The following is a 17,845-nucleotide window of genomic DNA, read 5'->3' as shown; positions in this document are numbered from 1 at the left end:
CTTAGAAAGACTTGAGTTCGACTGGACCTTCTTTTGATTAATGGGCATTCTTTAAATGAGTTAGCCCCAATCCTGCTCAGGAGCATAGTGTGGGCATCCCAGGGGAACAGAGTAGAACTGGTCTGAATGTGGAATATCTGTCTTCATCATCAAATACTGTTCAGAAGCAATCGGTTTTGAAGTACCCTTAGGACAGGGGTCATGAATTCTAGTGCCTAGAGTAGGTAGGCAGGTGATATAAATGAGTCAAGTGGGCTGAGTGGAAGAAAGCATCTGAAGTGTCATGGTGACAAATGGCACCTGACATTTGGCCATGGTGTCAGGGAGATGATCTAGAGTCATGAGATTATGGCAAAGTGGCCTTTGAAAGGGGTAGCTGCTTTCCAGTTTTGGCTGACTGAGGCCATATGGGAACAGGGACCCCATGCTCTCCAATCATCTGAATTTTAAAGAGAAATTAGAATTTCAATTTTTGATGCATCATCTTTTAATTTTTAATGTTCACAATTAAAAAAATACTATTTGGGTAAATTTCAACAACTACCCATGGGCCCCACTGGCCAGCAAGCCATGAGTTCTCAACTTTTGATATAATGAAATAAGACGAATAGTAATAGAAATAATACCTGAAAATGATCTCATCATTTCGAATTCTTATTCTTTTATATCAGCCTATATATAACATTAACAACTCACTTCGAGTTATACTTTACAAAAACAAACAGGAAAGAAGGTATAAACCTAGGGATCTATGTGAAACCATAAAGTATATCTATTAATCTGTGAACTGTACACGACCTACTTCAGAATTACTAAAGAGCGTAAAATGTGCATGCTAGATTTGCATTGATTAGGTCTCAGGTGACACCAAGTAATCTGACTTTGCACAAGTGTCCCGGTCCTCAGGTGACTCTAATATAGTCATTAATGGAGCTCCTCCCTGTGGAGACATGAAGGCAATGTGGTCATTGCACAGGCAGGCTTAACTTCCATATCTTCCCTCTTCTCCCAGGCAGAGAGACAGCTCCAATTTAAAATGGGTTTGGTTTTTGATTCCTTGGATCTGTGTTTGGCAGGGTGATCCAGAATACATCTGTGCTTTGGGGTCATTCAGCTCTGTAGTTACAGGTTGATACTCCATGATGATAAATGTGTACCTCATTAGTTTACAGTTTATGGTTGCTCAGTATATGCCTTCATTTAGCTAATGGCTTAGTGGGTTATTTCCTCTTGGCTCCCTACCGAGTATCAGTTTAATGTACCTGATCGGGGCCCAGTAAGTAATTTTTGATTGACTATTATAATGCATTAATTAGAACATCATCAACTAGGCCTAGCAGATTAACTGTCTGTGACTGAACTGAACAATCATTTACTTTAACCCAGTAGGCATTTTAGTTAAGCCAATAATTTGACTAATTTTTAGCTTTCAGAAAATTATCTGATGACATTTGACCAAATGAGCCCATCCCCAAATAATTAATATAACTTTTGATCTTGCCTGCTCTTAAATTCAAGGAGTAAAAACATATTACCAGGACTATATAACTCATTATGCACTCTTACACAGGACAAAAATAGTATGAGCGTGTTATATTCACACCATTTTAGGCAGTGGAAACATTAGCTGCAAAAAATGCTGATAGGCTGACATGTTCAATGAACTACACATTTTAGTCTGTCTAGGGAAAACCACAATTAAAATGTAAATTGTTATTTTGCTTCAGTTAAAAATGAACCAAAATGCAAGTTGTCTTTTAAAAAATGTTGAGATCAGGAAAAGGCATTAGCCCTGTGTTTTCTATCCGGTGTTCATACCCTGCAAACAACAGAATCTTAAGTATAGGGCACAGTTTAAGAGATTATTCATCCCTTAGCCTAGACAATAACTAGGCTGTTTCTTATACCATTCCAAGAATTGTTTGAGGAAAGAAAGGTATGACCTTCTCCACGAGATAAACTGATAATTTCTTGCACAGCTTGTCTTTTTTCATCATTTCCACGCCACTCTAGTTAATGCAACTAGCCTTGCAGTTCAGAATATTCAAATATGCTTTTGGGTTTTGGGGCACAATGATGGATCTTGAATCCTGCCCCCCGCCCCCCATGGTAGAGGTAAAGTAACATTAAATTTGTCACTGTCTTGTCTAAGTCAGCAAGATGGCACTGGATAATATCTTTAGAAATACTAAGTTAAGAAGTCCACTGGGAAGAAGGTGAAAAGAAGGTCAGCCACTGACATAAAATCAGGTTCCAGGTGTGATGATCCTTCGTCAGAGGCTTTGTAGCCTGCAAGTCAGCATAATGTTCTTAAATCCACCTCCTAGCTGAAGCCAGAGGCACTGACAGGCCGTCGGAGTCACCTTCCTAACTAGAGACACAGAGCAGATCTTTTTATAAGAAGTTAAAGCTCTAGACGGCCTCTTTTATTTTCTATTCCCCTCACCACAAAGGTGTTGATCTGTATCTAATGCCTGAAGAATCCATGGGTATATTATAACTTAGAGAGAGAAAAATTAACCTTTGGTAGGCAGAGTCCTGAAAATTGTACTTTTAAAGAGCCCCTGGAAAGCTCAGTCTACTATTAGTTGAGAAACTGGAATGAAAACAAGTTAGTTTTACTAGAAACGACACAATGCCAACTCTTCAAATAAACTTTTTCCTCAATAGAACACACCAGAAATAACTTATACTAGAATTAATGAAGTGAAACGGAAATTGGGACTTCTAATTTTACTTTTGCTTTCTGTTATGTAGGTAGAGTTTATGATATTAGAGTCAATCAACCTTGATATGCTTCAATTAATACAATATAAAAATTTCCCAAAGACTTCTATGTTACCTAGAGGAATTAAGAAGTGAAATATTCAACACATTTTTTAAAGCTTGGATGAAATGTATAGTAACTGGACTATCTGACAATGCTGATCCTTATTTTAGAAAAGAGAATCCCCAAACTAGATGAGAAGTAGGATTGCAGAAGGCAGAACCTGGGAAGCTGTTTCTCATGAAACATTATGTTAGAAGTTAGAAAAGTAATTTCAACTGTGCTCATTGCAGAAATTAACTTGTCACACTGATGGAAAATTACACAATGACAGCTAATGCCCTCAGTTACCAACAATTAGAGGTTATAAGTGAGGATTATGGGAAGAAAATTTTATTAGGTTAGGTTTGGGCAAGAAAAAGAAATTCATATCAGTTATACCTAAAAATTGATCAGACGCATGCACTTTAAAAGAATGGTGTTGGGAGGCCCATCTTCCATGGGCCCAAGCAGTCTTGTTGAGCAGCCAGCCTGAAGGCTGATCCATCTGCTGATGCTGAGCCGTGTCTGTTGCTCGTCACATAAGCAGCCCAATAGCTCGAGGCGCCCACAGTGTGACTGTCAGCAACTGTTGGCTTCTTGCTGAAATTTCTGCAGCTCCTTGGGCCCGTGGCCCTGGGTTCCCTCTTGTAGCTCAGCCCACGCTTCGGGGAGCATCCATCCTGGCCACTGCATTATCCTTATGGACTTTGCGAGATAGGGAATTGGCACAAACATGTTGTCTCTGGCTACTGTTTTTTTTTTTTTTATGTGAGTTTAATAAAGCCTTTCATTTCTGAAAAAGAAAAAAGTGATCAGATGTCCCACCAGCCTCCCAACACTCAGGATTAAAATGCCCGTCATCTTTGACTACGGCCTTAGCAACGCTCCCAAACATCCAATCTGTTTTCAAAGCCCTTCATTTTCGCCTCTGAATTTATCTGCACTACCAACCTAACCCTGACCCTCATCCTCTCATTTAGTCTGTTAGACTCCTAACTGGCCCACCGCTGCCTGAGGTTTCCATTTTATTCTATTTCCTGGATCTGCTCATGTGACTTCCCCTGTTTATCATACCAAGTGCTTCTCATTATTAATGAAGTTCAGTCTCAACTCTTTGATTTGCATTCAAAGTCATCCGTGTGGGCCCTCAAAGTTATGATGTAATAACATTCAGCTCTACAATTGAGTACTGAGTGCCTGCTGTGTGCAAAGTACATGGTACTAGGTGTTCTGAATGATTCTCGCATAAAGAGGACACTCTTCATAGCACTTCTTATAATGGCTGTTATGATGGTTTCCAGGTGCTAAATATTTTATATGCATATTCCCATTTACAGACAGGCCATGTGTTCCCTCTACTTCAGTCCATGCGGATTGCCTGCTTTTCTTCATGACCTCCCCACTGTCGTTCATATAATCCCAGGCCAGGAATTATTTCCTTAGCCACCTTTATTTTACACACGCTTATTGCTAACCACAAAACAGCAGTGAACAAATCACATAAATTCTCTACTTTCTGAGAACAAATGTAAAATGTATCTGGTGATATTTAAGAGTAAAGTAGGTTAAGAGAGTCAAACTGATAAAGTCTTGCCCCTTCCCGAAGGATGAAATTTCTATGTGGAGCGCATGGTAGGTCCTGCTCTGCCATGAGGTGGGGGAGAGGAAGAGCAGTGGACTAATCTCATTCAAAACATGTGGCTGAGAATCACAACAATCGTGATGATGGCTAATATCTACTGAGCACTCAAAATATAAGCACCATCTGTTTAAAACCACACAATTATTCAGTGATATCCTATTATTCCCATGTTACTGATACTGGAGACAGGAGGGAAGTTAAATAAGTTGTCAGCATTTACAATGATGGTATGTGGCAGATCCAATTGAACCAAAACTATTCAGTTCTAGGACCTAAACCAATTGCCATTCCATGACTTGACCCACGGGATAGAAGGTGCTCTTGGCAAAAGATGGAGTGAAGTGAATGCTGGGTATGTGCCCAACAAATTTCCATGTCAGTTATGCCTCCAATCCCAAACCATCTGCCAAAAAAACTACACGAGTGATCTATTCAACATGAAGGTCCAACTTTGTCATCATTCTGATTAAACAATTCAATGGCTCTCACTGCTGGAGAGAGAAGCCATCCTTATACATTGCTCTGTAATGAAATGTACGAGGGGGTGTGTACCTTAACTGTCAGTTTAAGAAACCTTCTACACCAAGTCTAAACACCTGAGATAGAAGGAAACGTTTGTTTTGTGACTTGCCGGATTAGCCACTATGAAGAGAGACCTTACTGAATGTTGCGGACAGTCTGCAAGGATATTTCATTTTTATCCACAGAAATCTGCCTTTGAGGAGGCATTACAGCAAAGTCATGGTAGCTCGAGGGGGCGGGGGCAAAAGGGAGAATGGGGTTAAACACAAGGGCTTTGGAGCCAGAGTTTGGAATCATGGCACTATGACTGAGCTCCAGCTGCCTTATCTGAAGCAACTTCAAGTGCAAATTGTGGGAAACATCTTCCTCATGGGGCTTCTGTAAGGACCGAATGAGATAATCTATTAAAGAGCTTAAAACAATGCCTACGTAGAAATTCCTAAGGAAGTGATAATATTATACATCGTTAAAGTTTTCGTTGTTCTATATTTTAGTTATATTTAGTTATAGTAGTTTAATTCAAGTAGTAATACACGAATATAGTTTTTAAAAACAAAGTAATATAAGAGAGTATGGAAGAAAGAAAAGGGAACCCTCCCTCAGGAAAAACCATTGGTAAGATTTCTCATTTGCCCTTTCAGAATTTTTCTCTCTCTATAAAAAATATACATGTGCTTTTCTTTAAAAATCGTAAATGATGGCATTTATGATAGTTTTGCACATTGCCTTTTTTTTTTCCTGTGAGGATTGCTCCATAGATCTATGGAATTATCTTTAATGGCTATGCAGTATGTCATCATGTAAATGTGATTAACTTACTTAACAAGTTCTCTATTGATGGACATGTATGTTATTTTCAGTCATCCTCTGTGACAAAAATAACATTTCCATGACTATCCTTGTATGATTATTTCTATAGACCTCATTTCCAGAAATGGAATTGCTGGGTCAAATGGTATGTGCATTTGAAATTTTTATAGCTTGTCTTTAACTGCCTTCTGAAGAGGCTAAAAGAATTTATACTCCTACTCAGTTGTAGTATAGGGAAGTCATTTAAATGGATTCCTTATAAACCACTCAATTTTATTAAGCCAATTTTATCACTGTCCCAGAAAATCCCAAGCTACATTCCTGCCTCTTTGCCCATAATCTTGTTTTTCTCTGAGCCTAGAATTACCCTTCTTCTAATTTGCCTAAATCCTACCCATCTGCAGTAGTAGGACACACTGAGCTGCAAATAACAAAACTCAAATGAAACTAGCAAAGGGAAGCCCTGGCTGGGTAGCTCAGTTGGTTAGAGCCTTGTCTGTATATACCAAGATTGTTGTTCAATTCCCAGTCTGGGCACATACAAAAATCAACCAATTAATGCATAAATAAGTGGAACAACAAATTGATAATCCCCTTCTTCCTCTCTCTGAAAATCAATAAATAAAAACTAAAAAAAAAAAAAAGAAACTCCCTAAAAAAAATTAAAAGAGCAATCAAGAATAATTACCAAAAGGATTATAGGTAATTCATTGACTTGAAAGATGAGCTACAGATTCCAGGGCAGTTCTAAGGACCGAGGACTAGAACTCACACACACTTCTTTTAATTTCCAACTCTGCATATCTCTACATGACTTATTTCTCTTCTGTGGTAGACTTATGGGTCTCATCGCTGTCAAAAATATGAAAGTTCACATAAAAGATAGCAAATTGTGAACATGAAACTTCAAAAGGCATTTTGCGCTGGCAACTTCTGTCTATCCCTACTCTTGGTGTCTTTTCATCGGTCATTAGATGAAATTCAGTGAAGTTCAGAAAGCACTGGCTGAATGTCCAGAAAAATCACTCCTCCCAAATATCCGGGAGTCAGTGTCCCACTGTTATTCTTTACGATAACATCTTTAAGTGAAAGTTGTGCAGCAACCGTTCCAGGGTCATCTCTTCCCCCACCTACGTGACTAGAAAGCTTTGGAAACGCCCCTTCCTCACGCTCTCCGTGGTCCTGAACCACCCTGTAGTGCTCTGTGGTAGCATCAGAGGAAATGTGATGTGTTTGGGGGGGGGGCGGAGGGGTGAGGGAGATGTTGCAGATTAGGAAACAGAGAAAGTGAAGAAGCTGTTGAGGGAGAAAAGTAAAAATTTTTGTATTGTCAATTTTAAAATAATCTCAGTTGCCTACGAAGAAACCACAATCAACCTTGGCAGAACCAAGAGAGAGCGAACAATTTTGTGGGAAGCAATTGTTCATATGCACAAGCAAGGTCACCTGGGGGAGTGGACAGATCACCACTGGGCAGAGGCAGAATGGGCCAACTGCCATTTGCTGTTGACTTGTAATAAGTTGTACAAGGATTTTATTTATTTTAAATTTTATATCATGATGGGAAATATTTATAACTAAATAATAAAATCCTCTAGTACACAGAGATATGTTTAAGTATATTTTGTAGTTCTAGAAATATTCCAAGAGTTATGGTTTTCCCACCTTGGTAAATTGTGGGTCCGCTAATGATGTAGCCATTTTTATTTTACATAATTATATTGTTGTATATTGATTTATTTTATGTAAGATTTTATTTCTTTTTTTCCCAGCTTATAACTAAGTGCCAGCATAGATATTTGTTTTTTGAATGCACAAAATTACTTTCCATTCATCTTTAAAAATAATTCAAGATAAAAGGGAGAGGTATTATTTGTTATTTGGGAAAATTTTAAATCAGTAAAGATTAAAAAATCTAGAAGTAAATTTCTATAAGTACACTTTCATCTAAAATATATATATTTTTAAAGGTTTGGTAAAAATTGGGACACATACTGGAAATATTTTCTATGAATCTCTCCCTTCCCACTTGCACCAACCCTCTCTCAAAATTTTAAGAGACATCTCAAAGTCTAGATGTAAGAGGAACGAAGGCAAAAGTTCCTGGTGAGAATTATCTAAATATAACACTGAACATACTTCAGTACCTTTACCCTCATGGGATCTTTTTACAAGTAAAAGTTATTTAGAAAGTATGAAATGTGTTGTGATAATTATTTATGTAAGCCCTACAGATTTACTGTACACATTTACACTACTGTACACATCTAAGGAGTGGGTCGAACTCTAGCGATTGGTCTAAAGAATCCCATCATACCCTATGCATTTTCTATGCTCCTGAGATCAATGTGGATCAATCTTACACCAAACACACAGTAAGAGTGAAACCTGTACCAATTCCAAGGTTTCCTTTGGTTTGACCATCGGCAGCAATTGTCTCGGCTATTTGCTCTCTTCTCCTGGATACGTTGTCTTCCTTTTGTTTTAAAGAGAACCCCCTTCCTAGTCACTCTTCTCGGTCTTCTCTGCTGGTTCCTTTGTCATATTCTGTTCTCTACTTTCTCTCTTAATGACATTGCACAGTCTCGTGGGCTTTAAATCCCGCATACGCTGACAACTTTCACATTTACATCTCTAGCCCAGACCAGCGTTTTCAAATGCAGTCTTATTGATTCAAGTGTCTACTTGACCTTTCCACTTAGGGTTAAATAAGCATCTGAAACTCACATGTCTAGAACTGAATCTTGATCTGTCCCATCATGCTTGCACCTGTTCACCCACAGTCTTCCAATCTGTGGTAGTTTTTTAACGACTACAAATTCTTTTATATTGTTTCCATAAAGAAATATGTCTAGGTCCCCTCCCCTTTAATCTGGCTGGGACTGGTGACTGTTTTACCAACAGAGTTCGTACCGTAGAATTGAAGCTCTGTGATTTCTGAGGTGAGGACATAAAAGAATGCACCACTTGTGCCCAACCCTCTTGGAATGCTCCCTTTTGGCATGTATACTCTTGAAATGCTCAGTCTGCAGACTCTCCTTTGGAATTCAGCCTCCATTCTGTGAGAATCTCTAGCCACATGGGGAGATCAGATGTAAGTATTCTGGTTGACCCAGCCTTTCGGTCATCCCGGCCCAGATGCCAAACACATGAGTGAAGAATCTTCCAGATGTTTCCAAGCCCTAGCCGTTCAAGTGTCCCCCAGCTGTTCATGCCATCTCAGCAAGACTCCAGACATCAAGGAGCTGGGACAAGCCATTCCCACAGGTTCTGTCTGGATTCCTGACCTATAGAATCCTATAGCATAATAAAATGGTTGATGGTTTAAGTACATCCTTTGGAGTGGCTTGTTAATTCAGGAATAGGAAACTGACACTTTGTCTCAAGTGATGGTAACTTTATCTTTTCAGCTGCACTAATTAAAAAACAAAACAAAACATTTTTCCCCTCATTTCATATCCAAATCACCTACAAATTCTGCTAACTCCACCTTCAACATAGATTCAGAGTTCCACCACTTCTCCGCTGATGACCGGATCTCCGTCTCTTGATTGGATTTCTGTCTCCTCTTCCCCCACAGTCTACTCCCAGTATAACTGCCAGAATGAGTCTTCAAACTATGTCAGATTATGTCGCTGCTTGGTTAAACGCCCTCCAGTGGCTTCCTGTCTCATTCAGAGTAAAACCAAAGTCCTTAAAATGGCCCCAATGATCTTTGATGATTTCCTCCACTGTTCTTTCTCTAGTGTCTCTCCCTCCTCCTTTCCTCCTCTACTTCCCTTGGGCCATGCTTCCTTCTTTACTGTTCCTTGAACATACCAAGCGTGCTCCTAACTTGCGACCTTTGCGCTGGCTCTTTCCTCTGCATGGAACACTCTTCACCATTTTCCAGTCGGCTGGTTAGCTCCCTCCTTCAGATCTATATTCAATCTTCCCTTTTTGAATAAGGTTTCCCTGGACCACCTATTTATAATTGCAACCATATGCTACCACCAGCATTCTCAATCTTTCTTGTCTTGATTTAATTTTTGTCTTTTCTCCCATAACACTTATCATCTTTTAACATACTAGATATCATAATTGTTTAAGATATTTAATTTGATTGACATTTGTCTTCCCTTACCCTATAGGATGCAAGTTCCAGGAGGGCAGGTACCTGTATGTTTTGTACTGCAAGTATCTCAAGCACCTGAAACAGTGACTGATACTTAGTAAATGCTCAATAAATACCTTTTGAATGAATGAGAACTAGCCCCCCCCCCCCAATTAGATTTACTTATGCTGGGAGATATTTCGTCGTCGTCGTCGTCGTCGGCAGCCGTCCGTCTCGAGAGACGATGGTGTAGCTTCTTAAGTGTCTATCTGCACCGCCGAGAATGGCTGTGCAGTCCGACACGGGAGTGACACGGCATCTGTCTCCTCCCGTGTTGAATTGACATCTTGCGATGACGCTGGAGTGTCCTCTCCAGTGGAGCTGAAGCTACAGAGCCTGGGCAGGGTGATATGGAGGGTCTGCTGTTGCCCATGCAGCAGACCCCCCCTCTCTTCGCAGCTGAAGGATCCAAGGGAAAGACGGAGTCGATACAGCTTGGCTTCAGGTGCGCCGCAGGAGTTGCCGGTGTTGACTACAATGTCAAACCGCCTTAGGGACTCCGGCTCCGGATTTTCTGTCGGGGTTTACTCCCTTAGCCTTTCCCCAGAAGAGGTATGCCGCAAGGCAGCGGAGGTTTTTTGGAGTCAGAGTTTTCCTTCTCTGATGTACCCTGACTGGAAGATCGAACCAGCGACACTTAGCTCGCAGGCCGACGCTCAATCCACTGAGCTAAACCAGCCAGGGCATTGGGAGATATTTACATTTGGTAAATTGGGAAATACAAAATAACAGCATTTTAAAGTCTCCTTTATAAAAGAGGATAGTTTCTTTCTCATTTGAATTTCTCAACCCAAAACTGATGCAAAAGCAAAATATACATTTACATAAATATATTTTAAATGCATGTAGGTCTGTTTCACCTCTTTCCCAAATACTTTACACACAGTGCAAAGTCAATGACATCAACTCAATATTCCAAGAGAATAAAATTGGGAAATAATACATGTCTATTATTTTTAAGAAAATAGTAACTGAATTGCCTTTAGTAGTCTTAATTTGTCTTTCATCTGTATTCAGATTTTTATTGTCAACATACATGGAGAATTCAGATTGCATCGCTTAGCAGGTACAGGTTGGCTATGGCTTAAGGAAAAAGCAGTGAAAATATCGCATATTTGGTTGGTACCAAAAATAAAATAACTTAAATGAACTAGAATCCATTGGAAGCTAAATTTTCTTCTTAGGACACCGTATGGATAACACAACCAAGGAACGAGAGATGGTTATTGTTTTGTTCCTGAAATCATAAATAATCATATAGTGAAGGAAACTCTAGGTAAAACTGTGTTCAGACTGTAGGTCATGACATCTTAAAGTGCTTGGAAATTAATGTAGTAAGTCTTGGCCGGCATCAAAAGAAAGAGACAGTGAGAGCCGGAGAGAGAGAGAGAAGGAAAGCAGAAAGAGCCAGGAGCATTGCAGGGAGTAATGGCAGGTTGGGTTTCAGTTGTGTGTGCTTGTGTATGTGTGTGTGTGTGTGTGTGTGCATGTGTGTGTACGGGCTTGAGGGACAATGTGTTTGTAAATGTATTTTTACTGTGGGGTATAGTCGATAGTTATTAAGACACTGCGGTAGAATGTTTCAGAGTAAAACTATTGATTAGTTTTGACCTCCAACTATTGACCTCCAACAATTACTGGAGGTCAATCCACATGTGTTTCATAACATCCTCATTTAAAATATATGGTTTTAGAAATAGCCTAATAAGTGGTTTTCAAATTTTAGCACACATAAAACTCATGAAAGTGGGGTGGGAAAAGGGGGAAATGCACACTAACCTGCAGGGCATCTGATTTGAAGAGTCATGTGTGGGATGAAGGAAGCTTTGAGTTTAACAGGCCCCCAGGTAATTATGATGCAGGTGACCCTCTGCTCATGCGCAGAGCCACACCAGACACCACTCTAAGTAGTGATGTAATTATGAATGTCTTAAGTTGAAATTAACTCATACATTCCTAACCGACGCATACAAATATTCCTAAACTTCTCTCAGTTGTTTTTTATGTTTTCCAGATAAAAGACCTCGAAGCCATGAGCCCCGGTTTGAGGCACGACTGAAAAAAGAGAAGAAGAAGAAGAAGGAGGAGAATGAAGAGGAGGAGAAAGCAGAGAAGAAAGAGGTGGAGAGGAGGTGGCAGAGGCGGAGGAGAGGACATGATTGTTAACCTTGTGATTGAGGGAAGGAGGTATGAGAAAAGCGAGGGGCTGTGTGTGACCCAGTGGTTCTTTGTTATTAAAACCAACTAGTTTTACCTCCACACGCTGACTACTGAATAAAAGACGTTGCAAATTCATTGTTCCTGAAGTTCTTATTCAACAGCAAACAAGTAAAGTTAAAGAATGATGTTGACGACAATTTTTGGTTATCAAACTTCAGAATGAGTGTCCTGCACCAAAAAGACAACTTGAAGATGCATAATGGGCGGAATGAACAGGAGGTGTGATAATGTTTACAAATACTTCTGGGCATATGCCTTTCTAGATAAAACATATGTCTCTTCAAATACAAGAGAAAAACTGGCAGTTCCTTCTTTAGCTTAAATGATCAGAAGAACTGGTGGCATTATCTAAGATGAGAATTTGACTGACAAACACCCAATCCTCATTAAAGAATATTTTTAAAAAATTAAGAATATAATAATTAAGGAAATCGAGAAAATTTAAAAAAGAAAGTCTTTTAAATATGTCAGTTATTAGCAACGATCTAAAAAATCATCAATCAGTGCAATTTATAAAATGGGAAAATTAAATTGCGGCACTAAGTTTTCATCTTCTCCTTCTCTTCCAACCTCATTTGTCTGTTTATTTCATACTTTATTTATACTACAACCAGCAAATGTTTTAAATTGTCTGTTGAGGGTATTAGTCTTGGTGAAGTCCTGTGTTAGGTCTCAGTGCATTTGTCTTCCCTGGGCTCTCTAGGAGAGATGGAGGATGAAATCAAGGGGAGGGTAGAACTGGATTCTCACTACCTGATTTCCAGCAAATGATTTTTCTCAAAGGTTCTGAAACTCACCAGGTGTGGGTCCTTGCCTGCTCTACCTAGTTGTAGTAAACAGTCCACAGGTAGGGAGTTCTGTTTACTGAGTGAGGCTGTGAATCCCCCAGTTCCCAAGGTATTTAATTAAACATTTTCCTTTGTGCCTAAGTGAACGATTCTGAAATTTTAGTGTAAACAAGAACCTCTTGGAACGCTGCTTAAAGTGCAGATGGTGAGTGTGTGTGTTGGAGCGGAGACGGTATCATTCTCTAAAAGATTGTGGTTCAGTAGGATTTGGCTGTAGCCAGAACTCTGCATTTTAAATCAGACCTTGGAAAACACTAACAGAGATGTTTAAGAACAAAAAATAACTTTTCACCCTTGTCAGAAAGATTTGATACCTCCGATAGAAAAGAGAGACGCTCCGATACAATAACGCATCGGCTAAGTAGTTTGTATTGCTGCTGTTCTCTTGATACGCATACAACACGGATATGTCTGGACCCTGCTTGTGTTTCACAGCCCCATATTATCATGCCTTTCACCCAACGCTCAGCCCTTCGGAGCTGCGCCCCTGTGGTGCCCACCCCCATCTGGCAGAATCGGCTTCACCTGCAGGGTGTTAAACCTGCAGACTCTCAGCCGGCCCTGCACCTTCAGGGTTGGAACCTGAATGTTCTTAACCGCATCCCCGGGCTTAAGAAGCATCGATCAAGCAGATTCTCAAGCCGGACGTGACTTTCCAGCTCACTTTTAATTTCGGCATTTCCCAGTTTTTAAAAAAGAAAGCAAAAAAAAAAATTTTTTTTAAATTCCCAGGCAGAACAAGGTTATTAAGGGGAAGGGCATCCCAAATTGTACTGTCTGTGATTGATAACTTTAAATCAGAAGCCAGTTGAGGGTTTGGGGATCTCATTTGCCCTGTGCCTACTTTTTCACCAGAGATCACGGCACTCTGTAATTATATTAATTTGTCTTGCATCTTCACTGAAAAGCTTCTTGGGGCCCAAATAATGTATCAGATACCTAAATCCTCAGCGCTTAGCCTAATGCCTAACACAGGTAGGTACTTCAAAACATTGGAATGGCAACAAAGCAGCAAGCAAATAGCCGATTACTTATCTGAGTTACATCCGCACTTGGAGTTCAAGCTTAAGGCTCCTCTCCTTCATAAAGATTTCTTCAGTTATTTCATCCACCATGGCCTGCACCTGCTGTAAGTAACTACCACTTATTGGAGATTTAACACACACACAGGACTTTAGTTATCAATTATCTTTATTTTGTATCTCTTATTACCCCATCCAAGTTGTAAAAAGCTGTCTCTTTTTATATATTTCATACTGCCTTGTAGAACAAGTATTCAAATATTTGTTATGAATAAATTATCCTAAAATAAAAATAGACATTAAAATGAAAAAAATTTACAAGCTTTGATTTTCCTTCAAGCATCATTCTAAATTGTCAACATTAATTCTAGAGATGACAATATTTAAACAGCTCCCCCAGCTGTGACCTATTTATCTGTGTTTAAATTTCTTTTTTCTCCCTGGCTGGTTTGGCTCAGTGGATTGAGCGTCGGCCTGCGAGCTAAGTGTCGCTGGTTTGATCTTCCAGTCAGGGCACATCAGAGAAGGAAAACTCTGACTCCAAAAAACCTCCGCTGCCTTGCGGCATACCTCTTCAGGGGAAAGGCTAAGGGAGTAAACCCCGACAGAAAATCCGGAGCCGGAGTCCCTAAGGCGGTTTGACGTTGTAGTCAACACCGACAACTCCTGCGGCGCACCTGAAGCCAAGCTGTATTGACTCAGTCTTTCCCTTGGACCCTTCAGCTGCGAAGAGAGGGGGGGTCTGCTGCATGGGCAACAGCAGACCCTCCATATCACCCTGCCCAGGCTCTGTAGCTTCAGCTCCACTGGAGAGGACACTCCAGCGTCATCGCAAGATGTCGATTCAACACTGGAGGAGACAGATACCGTGTCACTCCCGAGTCGGACTGCACAGCCATTCTCGGCGGTGCAGATAGACTCTTAAGAAGCTACACCATCGTCTCTCGAGACGGACGGCTGCCGCCGAAATTTCTTTTTTTATTGTTGTTCTATTACAGTTGTCCCAGTTTTTCCCCCGTTGATCTCCCCTGCCCAGCCCACCTCCCGCCCACAGTCAATCCCCATCCTGTTGTCCATGTCCGTGGGTCATTATCTCCCCCCCTCCAACCTTCCCCTCTGTTTACTGTTAGTCTGTTACTTGTTTCCATGCCTCTGGTTCTATTTTGCTCATTTGTTTGTTTTGTTCATTAGGTTCCTATATTAGGTGAGATCATGTAATATTTGTCTTTCGCTGCCTGGCTTATTCACTGAGCATAGTACTCTCTGATTCCTCCCTGCTGGCACAAAATGTAGGAGTTCCTTCTTTCTGCTGCATAGTATTCCATTGTGTAAATGTACCACAGTTTGTTGATCCACTCATCTACTGATGGGCACTTAGGCTATTTCGAGCGCTTGGCTATTGTAAATAGCACTGTTATGAACATAGGGGTGCATAGGTTCTTTTGAATTGACCTAACTATGTGCCCTGACAGGGAGCCCAACCAGCAACCTTTGGGTTTCCAGGACAAAGCTCAAACCAGAAGAGCCACACCAGCCAGCGCCAAGATTTCCATTTTAAAGCTAATTGTAGACATATTTCTCAATAGTGTACACTGGGCATATAAAGTTTTAACTTCTGGAATCATAACTTCATTTGTGAATATCAACATAGCTGTTCCAGGGTTTTGATGAATCGTTTTTTAGCTCAAGTTTTAAAATGTACTTTAGTCTATTACACAAATCACCTCTAATTATCCTATAGATGGCAGCATTGAGCAATATATTTGGTTCTAGGTGGCTTTTTGGTTTTCTGTGAGTTTTCATTAAGGAGTAAATTTTTCATAGAGTGTATACCATTAGAGTATACCACAGGACTAATTTAGTGTAAGGCGACAGGATAATACTTGTACCTGCTTTAATTACTTCACTGAGATTCCACAAAAGCATCTCTATTCTGTATATTTGCACCAAATGTGCATTTTCAGTTATCTCAACCCATTACTATATTAAAAATATATATATATGTAGAGAACAAATGAACCTACTATACTATACTTATAATAAATATTAACCACCTTTAATTTTGGTAGTAAGACATCAGCAAACATGAAGAAATGACAATATCTAATATCCTATGATCAACGATTGTCTTTCACCTGAAACAGAATTTGTCACCAAATCTGACTTATTTCATGATTTCTAGCCAATATATTAGCCACTGAAGTTGAGTTTTTAAATCAGAAATCCTTTCCCACTGAGACATTTTTATAAAGCTTTTATAATAATTTATTCATGATCAAAATTCGAACCTTTCTGTGAAGGTTGTAGTAGAATATTTGCAAATTAAATTGATGTCTCTGCCCTCTCCTTTTAGGAAAGAGTTAAATATTGTGTTTTCTGTAAGAGGCACGTTCCTTTTATTTAGCTTTTCTTTTTTGGGGGTGGGGGTCGTCACTTGAAAAATAAGCCTATAGATTTAGATAGTTTTCCCATAAAATATGAAATAATCTTCACCCTGCGCTAAGCATCAAACCTGTAAAATGCCCTTTGGTCTTAGATTACATTGTTGCTAGTAAACAACCTGTTATCTTTTTTCTTGCCAAAGGTGAAATACCAGTTACACTTTACTACTAACTCCATGCTTCCCTACTGCACCTACCACCCCCCGCCCCCGCCGCCCTGCTCTGTATAAAGTAGGCTATACCACCCCCCCGCCCCCCAAATCTCGGTTACTGCTCTTGCCGCCCCGCTACCAGCGCCAGATATATGCTATTTATAGCTCTGCTGTAGTGGGCACGTGTGCCCACATCACCAGGCTGTCAGGGACAGAGGGCGGGTTTTCAATTCAACACTGTGTACACAAATTATAGATTAACCAGGTTTAGATGAGGTTGCGTGATGGCAGGGAACAAAATATGAAAGGAGAAATGAGGAGCTCCCGGGCTACGGCTGGGGAGCTCCCCTTTGCGGATGCCGAGTCCCCAGAATTCACGTATCCCACGCTGCTGAATGGCGCCTACGGTTCTTTTTAATTTATTATTTTTTCTACGCTTCGCAACCTACCTTGGTACCCCTACCATCGCTCCCCACCTCCCCTCCTGCCATGCAAGGCTTGAAAGACGGGGAGCCCCACCAATCAGCAGGCTTCCCCAAGAAGCTCCTCCCGCCCCTCGCCCCGCAGCAGGTCCACGCGGGCTTCTCCGCAGCCCAGCCGGGCCGGCCATTGAGCGCCCCAGCGCCTCGACCGCTGCGTTTTCCTGGCCAGCGTCCCGCGGTGCCAGAGACCTGCGGGCAGAGGAGGGTCTCCCGCGTAGAGAGCGGACGGAAGCCCTGAACGGGCCAGGAATGAGGTGGAAAGAGGAGAGAGCATTAAACCGAGTGACAGTCATCTTTGTCGGGTCCTTAATGCCAGTTGGGCACGCAGGGGACAAACTGCCTGTTTATAGGGCAGCTTAAAAAACCCAACTTTGGGGAGCGTTTGCATGTGGTTACTGATACCGCAGGGTGAGCTCTGGACCGTCCGGGGAAGTACCCGTGTTCCCTCCCGTACGGCGGAGCGGACACCATCCCTGCTGTTTCTCGATTATCCTTGCAGTCAAGGGTAAAACTGTTACGGGGTGGTCCAGTGGGTGTGGAAGCTGTGTGGGAAACCAATACTTAAGCCAGTATTTACACACTAGGCGGTATGAATCCTTGTAGCTCCCTAACATTTAAAAATCTTAAGTAGATGTTTGAATATATCATAAGGGGCCCGTGCCTTCACCCCCGGGTGTGAATCCCCGCCTCTCGCCAGGATGGGGAAGAAGCTGCGATATTTATATTTTTTCCCTAATTGATCAG

Source organism: Furipterus horrens, unplaced genomic scaffold (genome assembly GCF_987537825.1).
Source record: "Furipterus horrens unplaced genomic scaffold, mFurHor1.1.pri manual_scaffold_1, whole genome shotgun sequence".
Classification (NCBI taxonomy): Eukaryota; Metazoa; Chordata; class Mammalia; order Chiroptera; family Furipteridae; genus Furipterus; species Furipterus horrens.
Note: the sequence above shows the minus strand (reverse complement) of the source record.